This window comes from Miniopterus schreibersii, assembly GCF_964146895.1.
Source record: "Miniopterus schreibersii genome assembly, chromosome: X".
NCBI lineage: Eukaryota > Metazoa > Chordata > Mammalia > Chiroptera > Miniopteridae > Miniopterus > Miniopterus schreibersii.
Genome location: NC_138104.1, coordinates 103218079 through 103239519, shown reverse-complemented (window position 1 = coordinate 103239519; position 21441 = coordinate 103218079). Strand labels below are relative to the sequence as shown.

General features: G+C 38.3%; 1 protein-coding gene across 2 annotated transcripts in view; it reads right to left on the bottom strand.

The window, feature by feature from the left end:
- Positions 1-21441, bottom strand: part of MID1 (midline 1) — a 532380-nt gene that overhangs the window by 210019 nt on the left and 300920 nt on the right. The window lies entirely within an intron of this gene.

Sequence of the window (21441 nt, the reverse complement as noted above, 5' to 3'; positions counted from 1 at the left end):
AGTTCATGTCCCCCAGCAATGGTGTAATATTTTCTTTTGCTCTCAATGTGTGAATTATTAAAAATAAGCTAGCTACAATGTCATCATTTTTTATTATATCAAAAATGAACACAGAGACAGGACTGCTTCCAATTTGTGAAGTTATTTAGCATTTAATATTCCCTTTGGGAAATCAATATGGTTTGCGGAGATTATTTATATACCACTAGTCAAGTGTGGTTTAAATAAATGCACCGTGTTGCTAGAGCTATATGAATGAATCTTTCAATGCCAAGAACTTACTATTGAATAAAGAGATATAATCATAAATCAGCTAACTGGAAAATGGTTTGTAGAAATTATCTGGTCATTTTACTGATATAGATGAATATCTTAGGTTATATATTTCATAAAAATAAATGTCTGGGCATTCTATGCCAGGATATTAATATTAACATTTAGTAGTTACTTAAAATGCATATTGTCTGAAACTATTTTTATTTTAGGGGAGTGAAATGTGGGCTGATGGTTCAGACATGTGTAAATAATTCATGTGGTTTTTTTTTTTTTTTTTAATTATTATTCCAGTTAGGGGGGAAAAAAAGAAGTAATTGAATAGCAACAAAATAATTCCTATTCTTAGTCAGGATACATTCTGTTAAATTCAGGATTCAAATCAGTTCCTTCCGAGCTTGATGTAAGTTTGGAGCAGAAGAGGGTGGTTAGCAGGTCAGAACGAAAAAGGGAAATTAATGGAAGTCTAGGGTCTCTGGGCTAAACCACACATCGGTTAATTTCTCCTTAGGTCACTTGACTCCTATTAGAGAGAAAATAGAAATTCCTGAGAGAAACAAAAAGAAAGTGCAACTAAAGGGATTCACTTCTCCAAAGCATTCCTGAGGGTATTTTGGGAGTGAGAAGCTGCAAGCCTCACTTTGAACAGAGGGCCAACACTGGCTTTCCTTTCCTCCATTTAGCTATTTCTCAGACAACAGGTATGCCCTGCTTTTAGTAAACAGAATATGGAACCACAGGGATAAATTCATTTGCCATTATTAAGTTTACAAAGGGATCCCATACTTTACCTTGACATTTACTATAAAATGTATTTAATCAGTGACATTTCCCTAGAGTGAATGAAAGACATTTGGTTTAATAAAAATTATTTTCACATATTTAGGTTGAACACTATGAAATTGATGATATCTGACCATTTTTGACTGGCACAATGGTAATTTCTTAAGGTTTAGCTTTCTAGGAACATATCCTTTGTGTGAAGTAAGATATATCCTGCCTGGAAACCCTACAATAAACCAGATGGGAAACAATGGAGTCAATTCAAAGGGTTTTATTTTGAGGTAACTCGAAACCTCCACTATTCTGACCTCCAACATTCTAATATGTGAGTACTCAAGAAGTTTTTGACAAATACCATATGATTTCACTTATATGTAGATACAAATAAAATAAACAAACAAAATAGAAACAGACTCATAGATACAGAGAACAGACTGACAGCTGTCAGAGGGGAGGGGGTTTGGGGGCTGGGTGAAAAAGGTGAAGGCATTAAGCACATACAAAAAACACCTCCTAGACACAAACAACAGCATGGTGGTCACCAGAGGGAAAGGGGGTGGGGGAGGTAGGAGAGGGAAAGGGGGGTAAACGGCGAGGGAAGGAGGCTTGACTTGGGGTGGTGAGCACACAATGCAACATACAGATGATGTGCTACGGAGTTGTACACCTGAAACCTATATAATTTTATTAGCCAGTCACCTCAGTAAGTTCAATAAAAATTAAAATAAATTAATTAATAAAAAAGAAGTTTTTAACCTAAAAACTGACATTGTTCAACAATTCAGTAACTGATTGTGCCAATTTGCAACAACAATAATAACCAAAAAGGTAAATCAGTCATTGGCTTCACAAAAGAAAACAAAGCTGTTGGCTGATGGTGTCTTTCCTTTCCCACTGTTAGAAGTACCACGTGTGCAATGAACTGTGTGGTTGATATTGTAGAGTTCTCAGTCTTTTAAGATCTGGCAGAGACAGAGCTGCAGGCTTCAGGCGGGTTAGGAGAGTTTTGCCCTTTTTGGCTCATTTATCTAAGAAATAATCTGGTGACTTGACAAGTTTCTGAAAGTGGAGGAAAATTGTTTGAATGATGGCAGCCAGAGGCACTTAGCAAATTCTGACCGCCGTCATAGTTGTCACCCACCAAAATTTAAACTGGAGTCCAAATTTATACAAGTGGATTCACTTACATGGCACAGATTTCACATGCTGTTTATTAACGATCACTGGTCCTTTCTTCTGAATCTTGTACTTTTTTGGATGGTATGACATTTTAGAAGCTGTAGTCCTCTTGTGAAACTTTCTTATTTTGTTCTAATTAGTATACTCATCTTTAACCACAATTACGATTCTGATTCAAAAGACAAACTTCAGGAAAGGAAGTGAAAAAGTCAGAAAGTCTGGACAAGATTGGAGGAGGGAGTGTGTGGGATGTGGGGAGAGAGGAAGACAGCAGATTCTTCCTTTTTAAAAAGTGATTATTCACTTCTAAATGAGACAGCTCAATTTAACTGCCCTGAATTTATGGGTCTAACCATTGGGGAAGATTACGTGCCTTGAGTTCTCTGGGGAAAGAGGCTACCTGGCGATTGAACATTCATGGTCAATTGTTATTACAGGTGTGGGAACTCATTGCTGGCAATGAGAGAATTCCTACAGCAGGAAATTCAGGGGGGTTCATTGATGGGGTGGTCTGGAGGCAGCCCAAACTGTATGCCAGTAAAGGGTTTAGGTACCTACTGGAGGTAGTATTTTTTGCTCTATGCTTTAAAAGAATGAAGCAATTCATTACTTGTGTCTTACTAGAAATGCAGGACCAATTTTATGTGTCCATTGCTTTTATTTTGACCAGAAGTTACACTAAAATAAGCAGCAGCCAACTTTTTCCTTTCTAGAATTATATGATTATTTCTATTGTATGAATAAGTCACAGAAATTACATAATCATGAAATTAGTAAATTACATAAATTAATAAGTAATGGGCAACAACATAATGGGCAACAATGATGTCTTTGCAATCAAAACCTGGGTATAGTGAAATGACATATCTAACAAATGAATGAGTCCCTTACCATAACTCTCGAGAAAAAGCTGTTACTATATTAAGCAGTTAGTGATCAGGATAAATCGATGAGGTGGCTACACACTGAATTATTTTTAGAATAATTTTTCTTTTAAAATTACTCAAGTAATTCTTAGTCATTGTTGAACTATTACAAAATCCAGGGATGTAAATCAAAACAACTTATGAGCTAGACCACCTTCCAAAGTCAGTCACTGGTAGCAATCTATTGTATAAGCTCCCAGAATTTTGCCCACATAAATATACCATACTGTACTATACTATACTATAAATATTTTGTTTGCTTATTCCATATATACTATCCTATAATCTTCCTTTTTAATATTTTAACTGCTATATAATATTCCATTGTAGGAACATACCATTCATTACTTCAACCAATCCACTTTTGTTGTTCCTTTAGATCATTTACAATATTTTGGCTCTAATACAGACTATTATTATCATCATTTCATATGCATGATAGCAGATTTGTCCAATGACTTCTGTAGGACAAATTCCTAGAAGTAGGACTGATTGTTAATAGGATATATTTTTTTGTGTAGGTTTTAATACACATGATGTACTTTCCTTAAAACTTGTATTTATTTTCAACCCCACCAACCATCTGAGAGTTATTAGTTTGTTTTAAGAATTTCCAGCCAGGCCATTCCCTACTTTGGAGGAAACCAGGCCATATTTCCCAACTTCCTTCCTTCTCTCCTTCCTCTCTCTGACAAACATTGATGGATCACCCACCACATTCAGGCACTGGGCATAAATGCTCCAATCACAGTAGCCAGCATATATGGGGGAATAATGATTTTGTATTATTCACTTCTTTTCTCCTGTTACATAATGCACGTAAATATCATGGAAAATTCCAACATGTTGACTTCTAATCTCCCTTTCCCAGATGTTCTTCACACCTGGAAATAACACAAATTCTTGTGTCAGACCATGCTCCTTGATTGTGCTCTGAAAATATTGTCACCATAACAGTGAGAGGCAGAAACCAGCCATGTCCCATCTTCAGGTTGACTGCTGAATTCTTTAAGTAGCTCTTCTTCTTTTTTCCTCCTCAATGATGGTACTATGGCACCTCCCACCCACATCCCCACCACCAGCCCCTGGTCCAAAGCAGTGGAGAGATACGAATGCATGGGCTATTCAGAGGAACCTTTCAGTGCCCTTCCTCCCTATGTCATACTCTCTCTTATATTAGTGAGCTGGTTTCATGATGCTCTGAGAAGCCAGGATGAAGAACAGTCTCGCATGTGTCCTGACCGGGAATCGAACAAACCACGACCTCCTGGATCCTAGGTTGACGCTCAACCACTGAGCCACGCCCGGCCGGGCAAAGGAAAGTGACAGTTAATTAATGAGAGTTTTCTGTGTTGTTGTAAGTAGAAAGCCTTTTACAGTGACTACTAAAGTCAAACAAAACACTCCAATAATTATAAATTAATAGAACTATAGAGGTGTACATGATGCGAAACATGATTAAAACACTCCCAGGCACAGTGACCCCATATACAATATTAGGAGTTTAGGACTTCTGGTTTACTTCCCCATTCATGGATACTCCCTCTTGCGCAGACAGAGAAGCAGCAAAGGTTAGGGTCCCTGAGCTGAGGAGGCAAAGGGTAAAGATACGAGAGGCAGTGTATGAAGGTTTGTGCCAGCCAAATGTTGAAAGAGAAGTCAAGTGAGTTAGGGTAGTAGGTTCTTATGAATGTTCCTTGTAATTCTTTTCTACATTTCAGTGACTTTGTGAATGATTTAAAAGTAACAGTTCTCAACCAGGCATGACTTTGTCCTGCCACAGGACATTTGACAATGTTTAGAACATTTTTATTTGTCAAAACTAGGGTGAAGTTCTCCTGGCAACTAGTGAGTACAGACAGGGATGCTGCTAAACATCCTACAATACCCAGGACAGCTTCCCATGCCAAAGAATTACTGGCCCTAAATGTCAATAGTGCCAAAGTTGAGAAACCCTGATTTAATTTACTTCAGATTCAATTTCTGGATTTGAAGTTGACATTTGAATAATTATTTCAAGCATTATCAGCCGTAACAACATGTGCTGTTAAGATTTAACTCTAGACTAGGTTATATGTAGAAGTTAACTTTCTTTGTTTAAAAATATGTTTTTATTGATTTGAGAGAGAGAGAAAGGGAGACAGAGAGAGAAACACCTTTGCTAGAGAGAAACATGGATCAAAACATCAATTGGCTGCCGCCTGCATGCACCCTGACTAGGGACTGAACTCACAACCTGGGCATATGCTCTGACCAGGAATCAAACTGGCAACCCTTGGGTGCACGGGACACTGCTCAAACGCCTGAGGCACACCGGTCAGGGCAGTCTTCATTTTCATATCAGGAAACTTTTAGAGAGGGGCAGTGCCTAGGTAACATTAAGGTCTTCAAAGAATAGTAGTTGAGGGAAAAAACTGCGAAGAGGATCAGTGAGAAATGTGCATTTTCTCTTTAAGGAACCACTGGATACATCTTTGGGTTCTAGAAAAAGTTATGAAAGGTTTGGCTGTTTTCCTTTGTAAACTCATTTTAATTATCAGATGTGGAGTTAAGGAGGATTCCTACTGAAAGTAAGTCCTTCAGACCAGCCAGATGATTCTGCAAGGGCTTGAAAAAGTAAGAGACCCCTATATGATGAGGCTAGCTCAGTGGTTCCCAAGGTGTGATCCTTGGACCAGCAGTATCAGCATCTCCTGGGAACTTAGATGATTAAACCAAGACAGTGCTATAATAGTAACTTACACACGCACATTCTGAGGCCCCACCCCAGAGCTAAATGAATCAGAAATTTGGCGCTAGGCTCAGTGGGCTTTACCAAGTGTTCCAGATGATGCTGATAATATGCCCAAGTCCAAAACCATTGCTTTAGCTAAAAAATAGTGGAGAAATAGACAGAAACAGAGGGAATTTCTTAAGGAAGTTCTAGGTTTGTGTTACTCAAGAACAAATCAAGATATTCCCTTATCCTTAACAACTTAAATTTAAACTATAAAATCTGGGCTGGGATCTTCACTTAAAATCTCATTTTCAGTGCAGCCTGTGATCTCATGGATATGTAGACTGAAAGCCCACTAGCTGAGATAGTCCAAAGATCTTTAGAACCCAAGTGTTGCCATTTAGTAAATTTCAGGCCAGGAGTAATGGGGTACCTTCTTTTAATGAAGTTTCCTGGGCATGTTCAGTCTTTTCATGATAAGAGGGCAATAGTTAATTCTTCCTATCATCTCTGCGTTCACCTCCATTTCAAGCTGTGAAAAGAACGTCATCGTTCATGTTGGCATCTTCATGCCCTGTGACAATGAGATCTGGAACGCAGAGGAGAGAGAATGCGCTGTTTCTTGTTACTATTATAGCGCCGCCCTGGTTTACTCATCTATTCTTCCTGGGGGCACTACTGTACTTAGAACACTTGGAATTTTACGCTCTGCCAGAATTTCCTCTTACACTCTTCATAGCAAGATGCTTTCTCTTTGAATTTTGCAAAGACTGCTCTTAAAAGAAAATGAAAATGCAAGCAAAGGCTGAGGGGAAAGCCTCTTTTTGTGCCAGTGCCTGGACACCCAAACCACCAGAAACATTCATCAGCATGTGAGCAGCTCAAGCCCAGGGAAGAAGCATGCCCTCCCGGAGCACAGCTTAAAGCGAAGCCCAAGTTCAAGTTGAGTAGGAGAGGGCACGGCAGACCCTCAAATCCAAGGGAGCCCTAATGATGTGGCTGGTGAACCCAAAAATCTATACCGCTCATAGGGCCTTCATGCCTAAGTCGGGAATTCCTCTTTTGAAAGAAGCACCACCTATTCATCTTTGAGAGTTGCTGATCTTGTGTAGAACTAGCATAGCCCTTTTAAAATGCGAGCGATCTATCTGGAACGTCCTAACATGCTTTGTGTTTCCATTGTGTTAGCGGTATTGCTCACGTAACTTCTGGATAGCCATGGAGAAAAGTAAGTCGTGTGTAACATGACAATAGCCTCATTTATAATATTCCAAACACAATGAAAAGGGGAAAGAAATGAGGCTATGTCTGGTAGAGCTTGAAAAGAGTTTACATCCCAGGAGCCTGCCAAGATGCTAACATAAGGGAACAATATCGCCAGACAAAAGGAAAAAAAATAACCACTAAAGCAATTAGTGATAACATGTAGAATGCTGGGCTTTGTTTAAATAAAATAAAATTCTATCAGTAAAATAGGATGATTTCAAAAAAGTGTTTATTATTCTAAGTTCGTCCTCATCAAGACATAACGCTCTCTTTTGTATAGTATATATATTGCAGTTTTTAGAGAAATGATTTGATTGGCATGCATTAGAAAGTTGATCTTTTTTCACAAATGAAGTTAGATGTTAAAAGTTTTTTGTGTGCTAAATAGGACGTTTTCCATACATATGTGTACATGTGAATAGATAGATCTCTCTGTAATCAGAACTAAAGGACAGCTTTCCACAGTGTGAATGAGAGTAATTAACCCAATATCATATTCACAGGACTGAGTAATAACAGATGTGAAAGATTTGTATGTTTCAAACTCAGAGACAAATTCATATCAAGTATAATTTTGTCAGTTTCTGGCTTATCAGATCAAAAAATACAGCATTCTTTGCTAGTGCTTCAGCAACATTAATCAATCAACAAATATTTTCCATGGCCATTCTGTGCCCAAAACACAGGATCGAATTCCCCCCATCCAAAGTTCAACTTGGAATAAAAGGATTAAGAGGACAAAAAACTTCTTTAACAAATGATGCTAGCAAAAACAACAACTATTTTCTTGGGCAAAGGAAATTAAATCTAAAAACATATCTTTCTGAAAGTTAAGGCCCATTCAATCATTTTGCACTCAATGCAGGAGACTTTCTTCTGTAGGACACAGGCTTGCTATTTGGGGATTATGCATAGAAATATTTTTAAATTGCCACCCACAGTTATTTGGCTATATGCTTATACATCTCAGTGAATGTATGGTTAGAAAAAAACATCTTAATATTCTCCTATGCCAAGTATACTTTTAAAAGCAAGCATATTGCTGAAAAAAAAAGTCACATCACGGATGATGCTCTTGCCCAGACTTGGGAGACAGGGAATGTAAATTTCTCAAAAGCCCCTTCTAGTTCTAATATTCCCTCTTGCCATGTAAAAGGATCCGTCCCTCTGGCTTAACCCACCGAAGTACATGTTGTTATTATAAATGCATAGCGAATTACAGAAACAAATGTGAATTTGGAGCCTCAATCCCTTTAAGTATATATTACATGATACGGATATTTAGCAATGCTGACCACTTGTTTATTAATTAGATGACAAATCTTTACTCCACGAGAACTATTTAAATGACCATTCCAATGGGGAAAAACAAAAAGCTAAGACAAGCAGGAATTAAGTGAATTGGTCTTCCTCACCAAACAGGCCATGAAAACTGCAAGAATAGCTTCCCTGGTTGAGAAACCTCCGCTCATTTAAGTTGTAGAATTCATGAATATCAGTCTGCAAGAGGAAAACTAAAATCTATCTTATGCTAGTTTGTATTAGTTATGTATTTATTTATTTATGCAGAAGGAATTGCTCAGGTGACTGGAGATCTAGCTCAGAACATGGACATAAACAAAAATTATGTCTTAGATTTAGTTTTCCTGAGGAGAAACTGAATAGCAACCTCTGACACAGAGAGCCTCTGTTAGAACTGCAGAAACTGCTGCCTCTGGAAAGTAAAACTGTCTTTTCCTCGCTAGTTCCATTTCCCCCTTATCAGAGGGATTGTGTGTCCAGGTCCAGGATCTACAGAACCCCTTTGAGAGACTGGCAATGGGGACCTCAAGAATGGATGGAGGTGTAATGGTTCCCTCTGCTGGAGAGAATCAGTAATGCTGCCCAGTAAGTTTTTAGGGGCTGAAGTAAAATAAAAAAGTTTTGGTGGGGTGTTTCTGGAACAAAAAGTCCTGAGAGGTACACTGCAAAAATATAGTTGGAAAACCCCAAACCACATGAAATTAGCCTGATCTTGAGTTGTCAGTGGAATCTGAAACCAGCTGTATTTCATCCTAAAATGTTAGCGCTATAAACCCTTCATCAAACCTGGAGACAATTATTTTCTCACTATCTGGACAAGACCACATTTCTAGCAGCTGGATTTTTCCAGGGCAGACTTTGCTCTCCCATTTTAGTTTTGTAGAGCTCCTGTCTCGCAGACTTGCATAAACAAGCCTCATTTAAGAATGAAAGGTGCTGTGAGAGCCAGTTCCAAGCCACCCTCTGTGATTGTGCTATTAAAAATCATAAGGGAATTTGTCACGAAAAACATGCATCCCATGGACATTCTCAGGCTTCTTAGAAATACATAGTAGGATGAAAATTGATTTTTAAAAAGTCATTTGAGAAAATTCAGGAAAACAGTGGTATTTCATTAAAGATATATAGTCTCTTCATTTCCCAGTTCTGAAATTGAAATTTTAATAATTTTTAAAGAAAGGCCCCCACATTTTCATTTTGCACTGGGCTCTGTAAAATATGTAGCCTGCCTGTACATGTGCTTAATTAGCATGTAGTTTTGAGCACTGTCAGAGTAAGATGCTGGTTTTCCTAGGAAACAGAGATGTCTATGTTATGATGCTCATGTTGAATGATTTGATAGTCTAGGAAAGAAGATAAGATATGTGCAAGAAGAATGAGAACACGCAGTCGAATATAATAATTCAATAAATGAGGTATGGGTGCTCCATTGTTCAGAGGATGATGGCAAGGTCATTTCCAACTGGGAAAACCTGAAGTGCCTCATGAATGGGGTGTCAGTTGAGCTGGGACTTTCAAATAGATTCTTTAGTACCTAGTTCTCTGCAGAATAATAGAAAAACAAAGAAAATAAATGGAGGAGCTTTTCCTTTTTGTCATCTGGTCAGCTCTACGGTTTTACTCTTTTTGTTAGTCACCTTCATTGACTGGAGTTTCCATCATAGGATTCCAATATGCTTTTACTCATAAAGTGTGGTCTTCCATAGGGAAAATAGTTCTAATTTTTAGAAACTGGGGGACGGGTTCAATTTGCCTGCCTCGCAGCAAGCTTCAGCGGAGATGTCAGATCAAACCAGTGAAATCAGTGTGGGGCTTCATTTCCTGGGAGGGCTATTCCCTCAGGTTAGAGCCTTGTGGTTATGAGACAATGGCCATGAGTTCAAAATCTATATAGCATTGTGTAAGCAATTCAGGACGAATGTCCCTGCAGGGTGGGTGAATCCTACCATCTTACTACAAAAAACAAAAGCGCTCTTTTGCTTCCTGGGGATGATGTCACTGTGACACTGAGGGTGCCAAGCCCTTATCTAGAAATCCAACTGTGCCCACTTCAGGACCCTAAAGAAGTTCAATGAATAAACTCAGGCACCAAAGCTATCATTCATTGCACCCAGAGGTCCAGATTGCATCTCTCTCAATGTCCACACATGCCTTCCCAGCAAACACTCTGCCTAAGAGAGACTTGGTTTTGAGGAAAGCAAAAGGAGTAGAATAGTATTTTTTTTTTATTTGTTCAAAATATTACAGATGTCCCCTTTTCTCCCCATTGATCCCTTCCACCTCACACCCACTCCCATCCCCAGTCCCTCACCATACCATTGTCTGGGTCCTTGAGATCTGATATAAAAATTAGAAATGTATTCTACTCAATAGGGATAAAGCTGCATGTAACCAATTTTTCAAAGAAATATTTTTATATTGGTCATGTTAAACATTCAATATTAAAATAATAGTGAATTTTTAAAATCTTTGTCCATTAGTGGACATAACCACATGGCATGCTTAGGGTCACTATCCTTAGGAAAAGAAGAACATACTGCATAAAAGAAGCAATATGGCCAATGAACTTTGCAGAGCACGCACATAATTTTTCTTCCCTGCACTGTCTCATACTTACTCTTAATATGTCCTATATTCCTAGAGCTGAGCCTCCTTAATTCTTAATGGAACAAGGTAGAAGCTTTTAAAAATTCACTATGTGTTTTTAAGCCTCTGATTGTGGATAAAGCTATGCAGGGAAGGCATATGATAACTGAGACATCCTGAGATTTTTCTTTCAGACTTGCCTTATCTAAGCCTGATTTCTCACTAGATATTTAATCCAGAACCAGCAAGCACATACTCTCTGGATATCAACTAAGCAGCATTTGTAATTTCTTACAAATTGATAATTTTGGCTTGCCCCATATAAGACAATTAATAGAATCTAATAACCTAATTCCTCACAAGGGAAAAACAGCAAACATTTAAATAGAATTATTTCCTTGTTTTTTGTGACAAAATCAAAATGGAGAAGGAGGCATTTCTAGCACTAAGGGGCTGATGACTCAGCCTCAGATTGAAGGTTGGGGATTTCAGGTATCACTCTGTAATGTAAAGTTAGGTTGAGTATTTCTTTTTCTGAGAAAAGAACAGAGTAATAAAGACACATTGGACTAAAATTCAACAGCCAAGACTGGTCGGATGAAACCACCATCTGGCAGAATTTATCAGAGAAAAAGAAAACTGTGTAAGGGGCAGCTGGCTCTAGAAGGGGATAGTGCAGCAGAACCGGGTCCAAGGACAGCAGAGTTTACCTTTGCCCTCGTTTCCCATCATGGGAACTGTGGCTGCAACACATGCTCCACCGTTAGAGTTCTGGTCTCTATAACCACTACACTTTAGCATCCTGGCAACTCGCTGACCCACATTTTTGGTGGCCAAACTGTGGTCAGCGTGGGTCAGAGAGCCAGGGACTGCTAACTCAGCTCTTTCTCAAGCTTGTGGCTGCACAGGAACCAGCGGGCAACACTTGGATTTCTCTTCTGTGCCCGTGACACAGGACAAAGTGGGACTGGGAAGGGATGCCATTAGCAAATGCTAGAAGCCTAAATTCCTGATCCTGATGGAACACTCAGAAGAACTGAAGCAAAGAACTAAGTCTGCATTCAAATCTCCATTCTGTGAAGTCTCTGTTATGTAGCAGAATGAAAATTCACACTGTTTCTCTTTCATTATTATTTCTAAACTCTGCCTTTTGAATTCTGAAGGACTAGCTCATCAGAGCCATGTGTAGGTCCAAATTAAATGAAAAATTGTCTTCATTCTGCTAACATAGAGGAGATTTTGCAACTTCTTTTAAGACTCAAGAGCACTGTCATTCAGTCTAAAGCAGTGGTTCTCATAGTGTGGTCCCCGGGACAGCAGCATCAACAAGGAGGAGGGGATAGATGGAGACAAATGCAGATTCTCAGGCTCCATCTCAGTCCTACTGAATCAGAACTCAGAGGAGGGGTCCCAGCAACCTGTGTTTTACCCAGTCTTCCATATGATTCTGTTGCATGCTCAACTCAAGAACCACCGATCTAAGGCGTAACTGCGGAAATGACTTTTGTGAGAGTAAACAGTCTCTGCCTCCCCTGGGAAATGGCTTGCTTGCTAATATGTTTCCAGGGACAGTTCAACTTTGTATTTGGTCCATAAAATTAAACCACTCTAGTTTAGTTGAAGAAAATAAGCCCTCAGTTCCCTCAAATTTTATTATTTGACTTGTTCAAATTTGAATTCCCAAAGATTTTTCTAAAACCCCCAAACTTAAAATATAACATCTATTATTAAAGAGTGATTCTTTGGACCATTCTCTGTATACTGCAACTGGTTTTTGTGCAAGTGAAATGTTTATTTTCTGCTTTAAATAAATTTTTCAGAATTTATAGCCTCAAAGAACTTTTTTTTTTTTTAATTTTTAAATAGATTTGTTGTTCCACTTATTTATGCATTCATTGGTTGTTTTTTGTATGTGCCATGATCAGGGATCAAACCCGCAAACTTGGTGTATTGGGATGATGCTCTAACCAACTGAGCAACCTACCTAGGGCCTTCATATAATGGCTTTTAAAATCAGTTTTGAGGAGAAGGGGGAAAAATATGCATTTCTACTGCTTTTTGTTTTCTTTAAATCCTCACCTGAGGATATTTTTTTCCACTGCTTTTCAGAGAGAGTGGAAGGGAAAGAGAGAGAGACAGAGACAGAGAAACATCAATGTGAGAGAGACATCAATTGATTGCTGTAACTGAGGTACATGCCCTTGGCGGAATTGAACCCTGGACACTCCGAGAACTTGTGATTGGTTTTTGTGCAAGTGAAATGTTTATTTTCCCCTTGAAATAAATTTTTCAGAATTTATAGCCTCAAAGAACTTTAGAATTGGTACGGATCTTTAGAAGTCATCAAGATATTTTTTTAACCCAGGTCACAAGATGATGAGTATGGGAGTTTATGCAGAGAAATTTCCATGGGTGAAATGGAAGTAGGTGGCCAGCTGTGAAGCTATGAATTCCTCTATTAGAACCAGAGTCAAGGACCAATCGCATTTTCTTCATCTCTTCTGCCTCTTCCACATCACAGTTCTTGGAACAGTGTTGGCACAGTTCAATAAATGTTTCTTGAAAAGTGATATGAAATAAAGTGTGTTTTCCTTTTTCCTTGCTCGTACAGGAGGGAAAAGGGCATTTGCTTTCAGTCCATCGGAAGGGATGAGTGAATATGAAAAATTACTTTAGCTTCTATTAAATAATAGGCTACTTCTTTGAATCTACCAACGTGGTAGCCTATGATCATAAAAATGGATTCTATTAACAAGAGGCGAAAGACAGTGAATGGGAATGATCAGGACTAAGATTTGTTGCAAAGGCTATTTGGAGATGTTTGTGCAGCACATGCTCATTACTATGTCTGGCTCAGGTCAATTTTATTTAGCACCATGATATTTTAAGCATCTTAAACAAAGCAAGACTTATGCTACTGGGTGCGACTTTGGGCTTTCCACTGTACTAGGTTTTCCACAGGTCTAGGGAGGCAAGAAACTGTTTCTTTATGCATTACGAGTGCAAAGTAGGATGCCCCCTCCTTCTGCCTTCTAATATCACCAGGAATGAATAGGCAGCGTGTTTCCCATAATTCAGCAATAACTGGGCTATTATTCTTTAATGCTTCAGTTTATTAATGTAACCACTGTGTCATTCCTACCATGCCCATGTAATTAAATTACTCAACAGACATTTGATATGAAGCTAGAAATCCCCACAAAAGCCCAGAGTTTCTATGCCCCTTTGTGAGTCCCTAATGAATGAGTGGCACAGACACTTCTGTCATCCATGTTCACTCACTGTCCTTTCTGACTGCACTCCTATGTCACAGGGGCTTGCTCCTGCAGACAAACTGGGAACCGTTCAAAAGTGGAGGGTCATATTTCCAACAACAACAGCACTAGTCATGCTATCACCTTCCTCTCTCTTTGTCCAGCTAAAGCAGCGGCCGACCAAATTAAATTTCAAACCATGTCTGCCTGTGTGGATCAACGGTACATTCTTAAACCTTGGCTACTGAATGCTAATCCTTCCTTAAGTCATGAGCATAAAGAGAAAATGAACTGAAAAAAATATGAAATAAATCATTATGTCCATCCAAGTATATGTCATCATGTGACTTTCTGAAAGGGAAAAAAATTCACTTAAAAGTTAAGTGTTTAAACTTTTTAATTTTGCAAATGGAGCTATAATAATGATACCTTATGCAGATGATATCCCAATGCAGCTTTTGAAAAGGTACTTGTGATTGTTAATAAAATGAACTTTTTGTAAGTCATTCAACTGTTCATTTCAAGCTATTGAATGTTACCCCAATAAATTTAATACAAAAATACAAAAAACCCCAAAAAAACCCACACAACTCACTCTAAATACTGTAGAGCTTGGACACGAATCTTTAAAATAATCAAAATAGGTTGTACAATGGGAATTCTTTTACTTCTAGAAAAGGTACTTTAGAGACTCTAGATGTTTCTAAAGACTTTAAAAACATATATTTTCATTTAACAAAATATAATACAATTAGCTTAGCATATATTTTGTTATGAGGGTAGAGGGCAGATTTGAATGCAAGCCTTGCTTGATTTTGAATATTTAAATACATAGAGAAAGAATATGAGGAAATGTAAGTATATAGCAATAAAAATTGAGATATAATTTCAAAAGTGATTATTCTGATTTTACAAGAAAAAAGCATCAAATCAAAGTATATGATACCCAAATTAAGGAGATTGGAAATGTTTCCAACCAACCAACCTTCTAGATCAGAAATAAGACATCACTTCTTATTGGAATCTAGATAATTTAAATGTGGCTAAAATTTGAAGAGCAATTACTCTATTACTATGACTATCCTTTAATGTTGAAATTTATGTTATTTATATATGATTAGCATAATTTTAATTTATGTGATATCTCAAGTGCAAAGGTATACAGAAAAAATATTTAAGTTAAATCCTGAAAATATTTGAGATGAAAGAATATTTGCAGTTATTAGCGACTACTCTCTTAGTCTCAAAAGAAGGCAAGAGTATAAAGAAAGTATCTGAAACAGAGGAGACAGATAGAAAATAAATAGCTGGGTAGTAGACCTAATCTTAATAATGCCAATAATTACACTAAATATAAAGGGACCAATTAAAAGGCAGAGAGTGTCAGACTGCATTAAAAAAGAAAATATCTAATTATATGCTATGTAGAACAGATGGATTTTAAGTACAAAAACACAAATTTAAGAAGACAGAAAAACATATACCATGCAAATACTCAGCATTAAAAAACTGGCCAGGCTATATTAATGTTAGATAAGATAGTCAATGAATATTTCCAAGACAAATAGGAACATTTCATAATGACAAAGGGCAAATCATCAGGATGACATACCATCAATAAATGTATACATTCTTAATAACAGAGTTTGAAATGAAATAAAGAAAAACTGCCAGAACTAAAGAAGAAAACACAAATCTATGCTCATAGTTGTAGATTTTTATACATCCTTTTAAGTAACAGATAAAACAAGTAGACAAAAAAAATTAAGTCTTTTCAAAAGCTCCAAATGTTTGAAAAGTAAACAACACACTGCTAAATAATCCATGAGTAAAAGAAGAAATGACAAGGGAAACTGAAAAAAAAATAATTTTAACTGAATGAAAAAGAAAGCTCATTATATCAAAATTTGTGAGACACAGCTAAAACACTGCTTAGAGGGAAATTTGTAGACCTAAATATTTTTTAAAAAAGAAAAGTTTAAAATCAGTGATCTAAATTTACACATTAGGTAGCTAGAAAAAAAGAGAACAAGTTAAAACCAAAGTAACAGAAGGAAGGAAAAATAAAGATAAAAGCAGTAAACAGTGAAATAGAAAGCCAATAAATAGTAGCTACTTAACAAAGTTAAAAGTTGATGCTTTTAACTTATTAATAGATATATGTATCTGACACACTAAGTATATCTAGAATACATAAAGCGTTCCTACAATTCAATAATAAAAAGACAATCACCCCACCCCCAAATGGGTAAAACATATGAAGAGAAAATTCAAAATGAAAAGTATATGAATTACCAATAAGCACAAAAAAGTGTTCAATTGACATCATCATTTGCCATCAGGGAAATATAAATTAAAACCAGAAGATACTGTTTCATAATCACTGGAAGGGTAAAGATAAAAAAGACTGACATCGCCAAATGTTGGAGGGGATGTGAAGCAACTAGAAGACTCTTCATACACTACTGGTGAAGAGTGTAAAATGGTACAAGCACTTTGGTAAATTGTTTTTGCCTTTTCTCCCCACACTAAAAGAAAATTTATCATCTCTTCTGTATAAACAAGGTTAGGGAATTTTTGTTTAATTTTATGTATAGGTGAGTATCAAGTTAAAAGTTCTGTTTAAATTTCTTATTCAAACTTCAAAACATTCTGCCTCTAAAGACAAAGAATTCCTGCATATAATTCCATATACTCATTTATGATTTTTGAGGTCCACTGCCAGGGTATGTGACCTTCTAATATTTTTCTGACCTCTACCATGGAGTAAATATTGTAAACTAATTAAAATCAGTTGTCAAAGGTTAGCTATGATATCCTTAATATAAAATTGTTGTCTTTTTCTAATTGCTATTTTTGCATGGAGTTTGAAATTGGAGGGTTTTTTGAGAGGCGGGTGGGAGGAGCTGTTTTTAAAGTAATACTTCACAATGGCTTTATTATTGAGTTTTTCTTTGGAAAGAGCAGAAATACATTTTGTCCATGATGTTCATAAGCCAGGTTGTTGTTTTTTTGCTGTTATTGTTCAAGACTCCAACTCCTCTCCCCCAAAGACAACCAAGGATACGGCTATTCAGACGTGTTGGGGTTTGATGATGGAGGTGGAGTGTTGTTCTCAAGGTCACCAGGCTGTCTTCAGCCCCTGGATACATAGCAGAAAACAGAAAAGACACACTGCCATGTGGACTGAGTCCATTCATGACCAGAACGTCAAACTTCTGAATTTAGAGTTTTGCTTTGGCCAGGGCTGCCTTTCTTCCCCTGCCACCAAAGGATTGTTTGAACTAGGGCTCATTTCCTTTTACACTTATATGTGAGAGCTACTTAAGATATCTTTCTTATGAAATGCTTAAACCTAATTTAAATGTAAACCAAGAAGTGGCATAATATCTTTAAGTAAAATCAGAACCCCTCAAATTCCTCATTCTTTCCTCCATAACCATGGTTTGTGATAACATCGTAAACAGTCTCTTTATTTAATCAGGTATTTATACACAACCACAGGCTTTAGAGAATTTGTACATATATATATGTGCACAGTATAGGTTCATGATCAGATACAGTTTACACATACACACAATATATTTTTGAGGAAGTACATGTGTAGAGTTATTGTATTTATACTGTATATTACACTATATATATAAATATATGTAGTATAGATACATTCACATTCACACACACACACACACACACACACACACATATGTGCACATTCTTATTTCAGAATAGTCTCTATATTTCCCCTTCAAATTCAGATTTGGGAAGTAGAGTCTAGATTACTGCTTTTCATTCTGAACAAAGCTTATGAAAACTTTATTTTGATCCCTTTGAAATATGCTTAGGAACAACATAAGCTCCAAGGATAAGAGTGATTTGATGGATTTTCTCATAATTCTTATAAAACTGGTTTCTGCAGAACCAATCAAATGCGTCAAACACATACCAGGGCCCTTGTAGATGAGACCCTATCATCTACATGCTCAAAGACCACCAGAAAAGACTGTGCTTTGTTTCAGTAAATCTGCCCTCTGGATGGATCCTGCTGCCCAATTAAGCAGCTTTGATTTGGGCCAAACCCATCTTGAACTTGTCACCATGGCCAATTGCAGAGCCTGAAAGTACAAATATCACAGGAGGTCCCTGCCAGTCTCAGAAATGCCACCTCTGTTGTGACACCAATGGGAATGCATAAGACAGAGGGGAAAGAGGGAGAAAGGAAAAAAGTGGGAGAGGGTGAGAGGAAGGGACAAATAAGAGGGGCAGGATGGAAATTAAGGGTGGAGCAAAGGAATACTGGAGTGTAGGGGAGGTCAAAGTGGAGGGAGGAATGGGAGCATGGGAGAAGAATAAAGGAGAGAAAGGCTTAACAAAAAGATGGAAGATAGAGGTGCAAGAGGCAAGCACAAGGGGACTGAGAGAGACTGACAGACTGGCAGAGACAAAAGAGAGACAGAAATAAAACTGAGGGAAGGATGGAGGGACAAGGACACTCTTAAGGGATGGGGAGATACAAAGGAAAGGGGAGGAGAGGTGCAGACTGGTAGAGACAAAAGGAGGGATAGAAAAAGAGAAAAAACATCAAACTAAAAAGCTCCTGCACAGCAAAAGAAAACAGCCTCAAAATACAAAGGAACCCCAAGGTCTGGGGAAACATATTTGCCAAGGGTGTATCTGATAAGGGGCTAATTTCCAAAGTGTACAAAGAACTCATACTACCCAGCAAGAGGAAGACAAACAACCCAATTAAAAAATGGGCAAAGGACCTGAATAGACACTTCTCCAAAGAGGACACACAGATGCCAAGAGACACATGAGAAAATGCTCAACGTCACTAATCATCAGAGAGATGCAAATTAAAACCACAATGAGGTGTCACTTCACACCTGTCAGAATGGCTCCATCAACAAATCAACAAACGACATGTACTGGCGAGGGTGTGGAGAAAGGGGAGCCCTGGTACACTGCTGGTGCGAATGCAGACTGGTGCAGTCACTGTGGGAAGCAGTGTGGAGGGTCCTCAAAAAATTAAAAATGGAGCTGCCTTTTGACCCAATGATTCCATTCCTAGCAATATATCCCAAGAATCCTGGAACACTAATCAGAAGGAATATATGTATCCCTATGTTCATAGCAGCACAGTTTACAATAGCTAAGATCTAGAAACAGCCCAAGTGCCCCTCAGTAGATGAGTGGATAAGAAGCTGTGGGACATTTACACCATGGAATACTATTCAGCTGTAAAGAAGGATCTCTTACCCTTTGGGACAGTATGGATGGACCTGGAGAATATTATGCTGAGTGAAATAAGCCAGGCAGCAAAAGACAAACATCACATGATCTCGCTTATTTGTGGAGTCTAAAGAACTTAATAAACTGATGAACAGAATAGATTCAATGACATGAAAGCATAGATCAGACTAAAGAATGTCAGAAGGATGGAGGAGGGAGGGTGGGTGGGTGGAGGGGGAGAGAATAACCAAAGAATTTATACGCACATATGCACAACCCAAGGGCACGAACAATGGTGGGGAGAGGGACTGGGGAGGGCGATGGGATGGGGTGGAATGGGTCATTGGGGGGGAAAAGGGACATCTGTAATATTTTAAACAAAAATAAAATTAAACAAAAAGAAAAAGAAAAAGAGCAAGAGAGTGGCTGTGCCCATCCATCGGGACCGTGCTGGCAGCTAAGCCACTGGCTAGGGCAGAACCTGGGAGCAGTATCAGCATGGGCCAGCTGTGCGGTTGGACAGCCCTGTGATTTCCTCCTGGGGCTGCTTCTCTCATGAAATGCAAACCTCAGAGGGCCAAGTTCAGGGAGCTTAGGTCACCTCTTGAATCACCAGGCAGTCCTGATCTCATCGCAGATGTAGACAGCTCTCTGGCTGTCTTGATGAGTTACATGAAGAGACATTATCTTCCCCCCTCCCCCTGCCCCATTAGGCTCAGAAGAAGAAGAGCATACACATAACAGGAAATGCTACAGTAAAGCCAGGGAGGGTTGGAGTGGGAAGCAGAAGTTGTAAGCCTAAAGTAGGACCACCCACGGCAGTTCTTATAGCCTTTCACAAGGTCACGGCAGATTTTACCAGTCACACCATCTCCTGTTGGTAAACAGAGGGAGGCCCTGCCCAGGAAGGAGTAAGACTCAGACCCCAAAAAACAAAGACAATGGCTCTGGTATCAGGATACTTTGTCTGGAACCTTTTTTCTCCAGGAAGTCAGTGGGCATACACACATACAGTTTATTGATATGAATTTCAGATAAATCATGAACAATGTTTTAGTAGAAGTAATATTTTTTAGGATAAGTATATTCCATGCAGAGAGAGGGAGAGAGAAACAGGACACTCTGGAAAGGGGGGTAAAGTGGGAAGGAAGAGGAGAGATACAGAGTGGCAGAGACAAAAAGACAAATGCAATATCTGGGACATACCAATACTAGAAAGCTATTCGCTGTTTCTCTAAAATACATATTGAATTGGGAGTCCTGTGTTTTTTTTTCACCCTTAGCTGAGGACATGCATAGAGAGAGGAAGGAGAGGAAAAGAGAGAAACATCAATGTGAGAGGGAAACAAGGATTGGTTGCCTCCCATACATGCCCCAACCAGGGATCAAACCGAAACTCAGTTAAGCACCCTGACCAGGAATCGAACGGTAACCTTTTGGTGCGTGGGATGACGCCCAACCAACTGACCCACTCTGGGCAGGCTGGGCATCCTGTATTTGATCTAGCAATTCTAGTTTTAGACCTGTTTATCCCCCCGAGTCATTTCTGAACTTATTTTCACTAACTAGTTGTACTGTCTCATCTTCCCTTTTTATAGCTGTTGGTTAATGATGAATACTAGTATACACCTTCACCGTATAGCAATTTTCTGCTAACTGCAAAAAATGTCCTAAACTTTTGTCTCACGTGCCAGGGGTTTTTTTTGGTCTTGTTTTATTTTGCTTTTAATTCTAGCATTTCTTTTGATACAGGCAATATTTTGTCAGGCAAAAAAGCAATGTATTCGTTTCTCCAAACAGCAGAAGACCTGGTATGTGTTGGGAAGGGTGTCAGTTGGTTGGATAAATTGAGCAAAGATCCAGGGATCAGAAATAAGATTGGTGGGGGCAGTTGAGGAGATGGAATTTCATGGCTAGACATCCT